This window comes from Oryctolagus cuniculus, chromosome 16 (assembly GCF_051225735.1).
Source record: "Oryctolagus cuniculus isolate XC-2025 breed Fujian yellow rabbit chromosome 16, ASM5122573v1, whole genome shotgun sequence".
NCBI classification, from domain to species: Eukaryota; Metazoa; Chordata; class Mammalia; order Lagomorpha; family Leporidae; genus Oryctolagus; species Oryctolagus cuniculus.
In genome coordinates, this window is record NC_142882.1 from 49,557,874 (window position 1) to 49,566,766 (window position 8,893).

The window sequence follows — 8,893 nt, forward strand, 5'->3', positions numbered from 1 at the left end:
TCACTAGACTGACAGTGTCATGACAGCTGCAAGAGACTGCTGTTTCCACGACGAGAGATTCTGTAAATCGATTATTAATGAAGCACTGCCATATCTGAAGAGCCTCTGTTCTTCAGAGGGAGTGTGTTTCTATTTAATTATTGAAATGCAAGCTGTGCCATGGCACAGTAGCACACGAGTCAGCTATTATCCCCCCAAAATGGTTCAAAAATCAATCTTCATTCCAAAACCCATAATAAAAAAATAAAAAATAGCAATTTATTGGGAAAAACTAAAGACATCCTGTGTCAGAAAAGCTATCATTAGTTGTGCTAAAACTAATATGTACATATTTTTAAAGAGAGCTATGCATAATTATGCAAAAGAATTTTAAGTACTCAGCGAGTGGAGGACCCACTGAATTGTAACTGTCATTGGTAGGTTGACATTTGCCCTGCTTCTGCCTGTCACACCAACCATGGAGGCTGCTAGGATTAAAGATGTGCGTGAATGGTTACTAACAAATCTACTCAGGTTACCACGCTTTTCACCTTCTCTCGAGTATAGTCAGCTTGTTCTAAGAAAGTTTTGGCCTCTTCTAGAATCACAAATTTTTTTTCTATTTATCTTTTTTTTTAAAGAAAGCTTTTATTTAACGAATATAAATTTCATAGGTACAGCTTTAGGAATATAGTGGTTCTTCCTCCCGTACTTGCCCTCCCTCCCCTGCTCCCATTCCACCTTCTACTCCCTCTCCCATCCCATTCTTCATTAGGATTCATTTTTAATTAACTTTATATACAGAAGACTAACTCTATACTAAGTAAAGATTTCAACAATTTGCACCCACCCATACACACACAAAGTATAAAGTACTGCTTGAAAACAAGTTTTATAGTTAATTCTCAGTACAACTCATTAAGGACAGAGATCCTACATGGGGAATAAGTGCACAGTGACTCTTGTTGTTGACTTAACAATTGACACTCTTACTTATGATGTCAGTGATCACCCAAGGCTCTTGACATGAGCTGCCAAAGCTATGGAAGCCTTTTGAGTCCACAAACTCCATCAGTATTTAGACAGGGACATAAGCAAAATGGAAGTCCTCTTTCCTCCCTTCAGAGAAAAGTACCTCCTTCTTTGATGGCCCCTTCTTTCCACTGGGGTCTCACTCACAGAGATCCTTCATGTAGAACACTTTTTGCCACAGTGTTTTGGCTTTCCATGCCTGACAGGTAGAGTCACGAATTTTGCCTCTATATCTGCTTCTGAAATTCTATGATGGAGGGACCTTAAGTTGAGGATGAGAAAATTAAAACTCTCCTAGTTGACTACAGAGGTCTCAAAACTCCTGATATAAAAGGGAATGGTGCAGCAAAGTGAATGGAGGTGGGTGGGAAATGTGAAGTGGCATCCACAGCATTTTACAGAAAGGTGTCAAACACTGATTTCTGTCTTTGTTAGAGCAAGGATGGGCATTGTCAAAGTTTATGGGGCATTTAAACCTGTCCATAGTGCTGCCATTGGTTCTTTAGTACTTGGCTTCCATGTTTCAGCAGATTAGTCGGGCTGCTGAAATCTTGTGGGTGGTGTGTGAAGTGACCATGTCTAGTTTCCTCTGACACCTCTGAGATTGAGCAACTGAGAAAAATCACTGCAGGCCAAAGAAGAGAAGATAATGATTTGGACTCCATTACAGTGGCAAGAAGAGAGGGCAAAAGCTACAGCAATAACCACAATTGTCATTTACTGTGAGAAGCATTCCCAATGCCTTATTTTATTTACTCTTCAGAACCATATTGTGTGATTGTGTAATTCTATCCATTCTTCAGAGTCATGGAGATGTGAAGTTAGTGACGCAAGTAACACAGCTAATTCATGGTAGAGCTGCAATCTGAATTGAAGTGTACTTGAGTTTAAGTCCATGATGTTCCAACAGTTAAGAGAAAGCACCTAGGTGGGCATATGGCACAGCAGTTGAGACATTGCTTGGGATGCCAGCATTACCATATTGAAATGCCTGGATTTGAGTCCTGGCTCAGCTCCCAAATCCAACTTCCTGCTAATGCCGACCCTGGGAAGCAGCAGGTGGTAGCTCAGTAGTGGGATCTTTGACCTCTACAGACCCTCCAGGACTGAGTTCCTGGCTCCTGGATTCATCCTAGCAAGGCTCCGGCTGTTCTAGGCATATGGGGAGTGAACTAGTGGGTGGGAGATTCTCTGTCTCTTTCTGCCTTTCAAATAAAATACCTAAATAAATAGAAACATTTTTTTAAAAAGATCTAGCACTAGATGAGTAAGTGGTTATTCACATGTAATGGAGAGGCTATACCGGTAGACTGATTTTTTTAGCTTAGTTTGCAGGTGGATGATGATACTGTTTACAGACAAAGAGAAAAGAAGAGGAGCCATAGATGTGGAAGGGAAGCTAATAAGTTGATTCAGGAAGTGGTTATTTTTACATTAATGCAGAATACTCCAAGGGATATATCCTGCAGGAGATGGGAAACTCAGGTCTGCAGATAAAGCTTAAGGATAACTAGAGGTGATAGGCAAAGTTAATGCCTTGGGAGTTTGTAAGTAGAGACGAGAACCGAACTGAGAACAGAGAACCAGGGTGAAATCTTGGGCAAATCTAGTCAAATGTTAGATAGAGCTAACTGGTTTGTTTATAACAAGTCAGCTACCATGGATTTCCCCCAGGTCAATTCTACTGTAATGTGTAGCCTGAAACCATGGTCTGAGCAAGGGGCAGAGGGAAGGGAGAGTGACATTAGGTCCAAAGACCCTCAGGGAGGACAGCAGCTCCCCATGAGCTGAGAGATGGCCCCCAAACAGGCAGCTCTGAGGGACAGTGTGACAGGAGTCATGAAGAAAGGTAAATAACAGGAACAGAAATAGGAATTGTGGCATCTCCTCAGCAGGATTTAGTTGAGACATGGAGAAGAAGTCTAGAAACATTTCCACGGAGAGGAGGGGTGTGGCTGAGAGAGACTTTACCATGTCACAGCTGTGTGGAATAGCCCAACTGAGCTGGAAAGACAAAGGAAGAGAGAAGGGTGTTGAGGAAGAGACTCAGGCAGCGGGAACATGTGGGAAGTGAGCTTGGAGCACAAGCTGGTCTTGAAAAGGGAGGAGATGCATGCTCCTGAGGTAAAATGAAAATAAGTGAGGTGGATGGACAGGGATCAGTAAGAAAATGGAGGAAGGAAGGTCAAGGTCCCCTTCTGACCATCTTGATTTTCTTGAAAGAAGTAGAAGAAGCTTTCGGAAGTTTTCTCCCAACCAGGTCCCAGTACAGCCCAGGGTGGGCCTGGTCCTGTGGTGGAGACTTGTTGTATACAGCTGAAGTCAGATTTTAAGAGGATCAGGTGCTTAAAGCCAAGAAGTCGAGATAGCAAGAGGCAACCGTGATGAACTACACAAACAACTTGGGGAGCCAAGAGACCCAGCTGAAGAGAGGTCAAAGCCGACCGCAGGCAAAGGGGCAGCCCAGCTGGAGGAATGCAGGCCAAGTGCTTCCCCTGCAGCTGCTCACATCTCTGCTGCTGCTTTCCCTCAGAACAGAGAGAGGAAGTCATTTCTTGAGAGTGATTAAACTGATGGGCCATCAGTCATCCTAGAACATACCTTCAATATTTAGACAGACGGTTTACAACCCTGCCTTAACCTTCTCTCCCTGCCTATGCAGAACCGCAAAGTCATCCAGTGAGAGAGTTCAGGGTCTTCTCAGGGCTCTCCTGAGATCTGGGCATGTGCCTAGTCCTGTGCGAATGCACAAGTCCTAGATTCCCAGGCACACGAGAGATCTTTGCAGAGAACCCTTGTTCATCTCATTTCCTGTATTTTCCTTTTCTAAGCTAGCTTCTTGCTCACCCCAACTTTTATCGCTGCCTCAGGCAGCAGTGATGCTAAACAATCGCCATAGGTTATCTTCAACAAATGCCTCCAGGGAAAGTTAACTCTGAGTCAGGTCAAATAAAGATAAAACCTGCAAGCTGGCCTGCCAGGCAGGTCAAATAATAACCGTGCTCCAGAGATGAGATTTGGAGGAGCTGCAACCCCACCCGGCGCCCTCCTGTGGTTGCTGGGCTGCAGGTTTTCACTGTGATTGCAGCTGTTGGATTTGAAAGCTGCCACAGAGCTAGGGGAGGGAGAACAGAAATGGTGCAGATTATAACACCATACCGCTCTCTGTTATTACCAAGATTCCACCATTTTTCATGAGCAGATGCTCCCGACAATGGAATCAAGCCTCTAGTTGATTTTAATCTTTGAAAAAGGTGTGTGTGTGTGTGTGTGTGTGTGTGTTTGACAATTTTTGCCAGCATTCTCATTGCTTCTGAAGAAGTAAGGATTCTCAGAGGTTTTTGGTTGACCTTCCCTGCTGACATCACTGTCTTATGACCTTGTTCAATTTGTATGAGGTCAATTCACGAAGTTCGTGGAAAATGGAAATAAAAGATGAGTTTACAGGGCTGGTGTGGGGTAGCTGGTTAAGATACCACCTGCAACACCATCTTCTCATATTGGAGCACCAGTTCCACTTCCAACTACTCCACTTCCAATCCAGCTTCCTGCTGATGCACCCGGGAAGACAGCAGAAGATGGTTCCAGTGCTGGGGCCCCTGACACCCATGTGGGAGATCCAGATGGAATTTTGACTCCTGACCATTGTGGCCATTTGGGGGGTGAACCAGCAGATGAAAGATCTCTCTTTATCTTTCTCCGTCTCTCCTTGTCACTCTGCCCTTCAAATAAATAAAATAAACTTCTTTTTAAATTTAACGAGGGAGGTGAAAGATCTCTACAATGAAAATTACATTTTAAAGAAATAAATAAGATACAAAAAAAAAGGGAAGAATCTTCCATGTTTGTGGATTGGAAGAATTAATATCATCAAACTATCCATGCTGCCCAAAGCAATTTATATATTCAATGTGATCCCAATAAAAATACCAATGACATTATTTTCAGATCTAGAAGAAATGATGCTAAAATTTATATGTAAACACAAGAGAACCCAAATATCTAAAGCAATCTTAAACAACAAAAACAAATCTGGAGCCATCACAATGCCAGATTTCAAGACATACTACAGAGCAGTTATAATCAAAACAGCCTGGTACTGGCACAAAAATAGACATATAGACCAATGGAACAGAACAGAAACTCCAGAAAATTAATCCATTTTCTATTAAATATGGTAGAGTGCCTGCAGCATGGGAGAGGCTTGGTAAGTGGCGGTTTCGTCAGGGAGCTGCTGGAGTGCTGGAGCAGAATGAAAGCTGATGTTCATGTTGCAGGAGAGGTCTAGCTTTACACTCTTGCATGGACCAGGGAAAGAACAGGTGGGTTGGCCCCAGCAGAACAGGCGAAACCCATGGGGTTGCTATAGAGATCTGTAGGAATTGAGTTGTAATGAACAATTCCTACCTGCGTCTACAGGGACGCTGAGAGACAGAGAGAGTAGACAAGAAATCTCTGAGAAACTGCAGTTTTACAATCTTGGAGAGAACTAATGAAAACCCTGAAATTGAGCCCCAAAGAAAGGGTGAGGAGAAGAGTCCCAAGAGCAAAATCTGCGAGTCAGTAGGGACCAGGTGAGCGCTAGTTCAGGTCAGAAATGGGGCTGGGGGTGCGAAGGGAGAGCAAGGGTTCTAACCTGTTCCAAGGAGGCCAAGGAGATGCAAAGGCCAGGGGAGGAGAAGAGGACCATGAGGCCATGGGTGTGGCTCCAGGCACACAGACAGGCCCCAGTTACAATGTGGAGGGGAAAAGGAGATGCGTGTTCATCAAGCAGGAAGAGGTTCCTTTTTCCTGTTCTTGCCCCATCAGTGGAGTCTTCTCGCCTGTGTTGTGTGAGGTAGTTTTCTTGTCCCCTTTCCAGAAGCCTCCCCAAGACAGATTGTGGCACAGATAAACACAGAATTTCAAGGGAGCAAACTGTACCCACGGACTCCATTCATAGGCACTTCGCAGGTGCACACAGCACACTTAGATGGCAGGCCTTGGCTGCATCATCATAGTGCTCTAGGAACTTAGGCCCATTTTATATTAGCCAGGGAAAATGTCATGAGGCAAAACCAAGCTTCATGGATAAATTTAAAATTAATCATGGTTTGAAATGATCTTTTAACATGGCATTCTTTTTTTTTTTAATTAATTTATTTATTTGAGAGGCAGAGTTACAGACATAGAGAGGGAAAGACAGAAAGAGAGAGAGGTCTTCCATCCACTGATTCACTCCCCAAATGGCCACAGTGGCTGGAGCTCTGCTGATCCGAAGCCAGGAGCCAGGAGCTTCTTCTGGGTCTCTCATGCGGGTGCAGGGGCCCAAGCACTTAGGTCATCTTCCATTGCCTTCCATTCCCTGCCATAGCAGGGAACTAGATTGGAAGTGGAGCAGCCGGGACTCGAACCGGCGCCCATCTGGGATGCCAGCAGTGCAGGCAGAGGCTTCACCCACTACGCCACAGTGCCGGCCCCACATGGCATTCTTTTAAATCACCTCAATGGTTATGGAATTCTTTGCATGTGGTAGGCACCAAGTGAGGGTCTGGGAGGGAGGTGAATGCCATTAACTGCTTTGGAGCGGTCAGAGAGAGAGGGAACTGAGACAGTCAACAACCAACTAAAACACACAGCAAAAACAAAGCAAAGCAAACAAACCAAAACCCCTGGAGTGTTTAAGAGATACAAGTAATGAACCATAGGAATATGAAACTTGAAATCTCCACGTAAGAAGTAGATAGCAAAAAATATATGAGTTTTAAAGGAAAGAATTTTAATAGAAAAAGTATTTTGCCTACATTGCTACTTCTGTAAACAGAACTGTTTTACCTATTTTGTGTATCACTTATTAACATCCATGTCCAAGTTTATTTCTCCTGTAATAACTGAAATTAGGAATGAAATTTTTTTTTAAAAAAAGCTATTTCAGTTGCCATGTTTAGATAAGAAGTTCCATCAATCCGTGAACAGACTAGGATTGTCTAGGTATTGAAATATTTGTAAACTAATGTTGTTTTGGTCTCTTACTGTAAACACACTGAACTATTAGAGAAGGCCTGGGGCAGGGTCACTAAGTCAGGATGATGCGGAAACCGTGTAATATATTCTCTGACTTCCTAACATAGCAAACTCAAATGGAATTAAAAGATAAGCTTATTTTGCAAAAACTCTTGAAATTATGCATATGAGGAGTCCTGATAAAGTTCAGAAAAAATGCATATTATGAAAAATGTATGGATTTCAAATATTTTTGCACTAAAATTTATCTTTTGCTTCCATTTTCCATGAACTTTTTGAAATGCTTTCATGTTAGGAGCGTCATGAGCATAAACACAGCCATCATTCACATTATTTGATGTTTGCCTCAGGAGAAAATAGCATGTTTTTCAGTTCTATACTTACTAAGCTTTGGCCTAGGCATTGCAGGGAAAAGAGATCCTGTAGGAACTTACAGTCTAGTGGCAGGAAAAACAAATCACAAATCAGAATGGACATTTCAGCAGAGCATGAATAAAAGGAAGTTTTTGCTTTCACAAGAAGTTTCACAAAAGCTCTAGAGTTAATGTCATGGTGAATGGCTGGATGGTTCTCACCCCTCCGTCAGGACCAGTGCAGTAGTGTTTACGTTCACAGCATTGCTTGTGCAGAGTTCTGGAAGTCCTAGACTGTGCAATAAGGCAAGAAAAGGAAATCAAACACATGAAGGCTAAAAAGGAAGAAAATAAAATATTTTCCCATTTTGCAGATGACATGCTAGTCCATGTAGAAAATTCAAAGTATTCTATACCAAATTCTGAGAATCTCAGCAGATCACAGAATACAAAAACAACCTAGAAAAATAAATTGAATATATAGTAACAATGAACACTTAGAAATAAAAGTAAATACATGATACCCACATAGTCATTTTAAAAAGTGAAATCACTACATAAAAATCTAATAAAAATGGACAGAACTTGTGTGCTGAAAATTATGAGTACTGATGAAAGGAATCAAATAAGATGCAAATAAATGGACAGACACAGCAAATGCATAGACGTCTCCACAGAGTGAAGATATCAGTTCTCACAATTAACTTGTACATGTAATGCAATTGCTATCAAAATCCCAGCAGGGCTTTATGAATATGTAGATAAGCATATTCCAAAACTGTTACAGAAAGGCTAGGAAATCCACATAGGTAAAACCAACTGATTTGTGACAAAGATGTAAAAGCAGTTCAACACAGGAGAGAATTTTGTTACTGAGTGGAGCTGAATGAACCTACCTAAACCTTACACCTTCTGTAAAAATTAATGTGTGTCAAAAATTTAAATGTAAAACATAAAATTGGAGTTTTTAGAAGATAATATATTAGAAAAATCTACAGAATCGAAGGCTAGGGGTGGTTTTAAGTATAAGATTGGAATGGAGGGGTGGGGTGGGGTGGCGCTGTGGCTTAGTGGGCTAATGCCCTGGCCTGAAGTGCTGACATCCCATATGGGCGCCGGTTTGAGTCCCAGCTACTCCACTTCCAATCCAGCTCTCTGCTGTGGCCCAGGAGGGCAGTGGAGGATGGCCCAAGTCCTTGGGCCCCTGCACCCGCGTGGGAGACCCGGAGGAGGCTCCTGGCTTCTGCCTTCGGATCGGCACAGTTCCGGCCATTGCGGCCAACTGGGGAGTGAACCAGCGGATGCAAGACCTCTCTCTCTCTCTCTCTCTCTGCCTCACCTCTCTGTGTAACTCTGATTTTCAAATAAATAAATCTAAAAAAAAAAAAAAAAAAAAAAAAAAAACCTTGGAAATGGGACCCATAGAAGTCAGATGGACTTCCTAAAAATTGTGACCTTTTGTTTTGCAAAAGGCTCTTTGAGGAGTTTGCAAAAACAAGCTGCAGGCTAGGAAATAGTTGCAAACC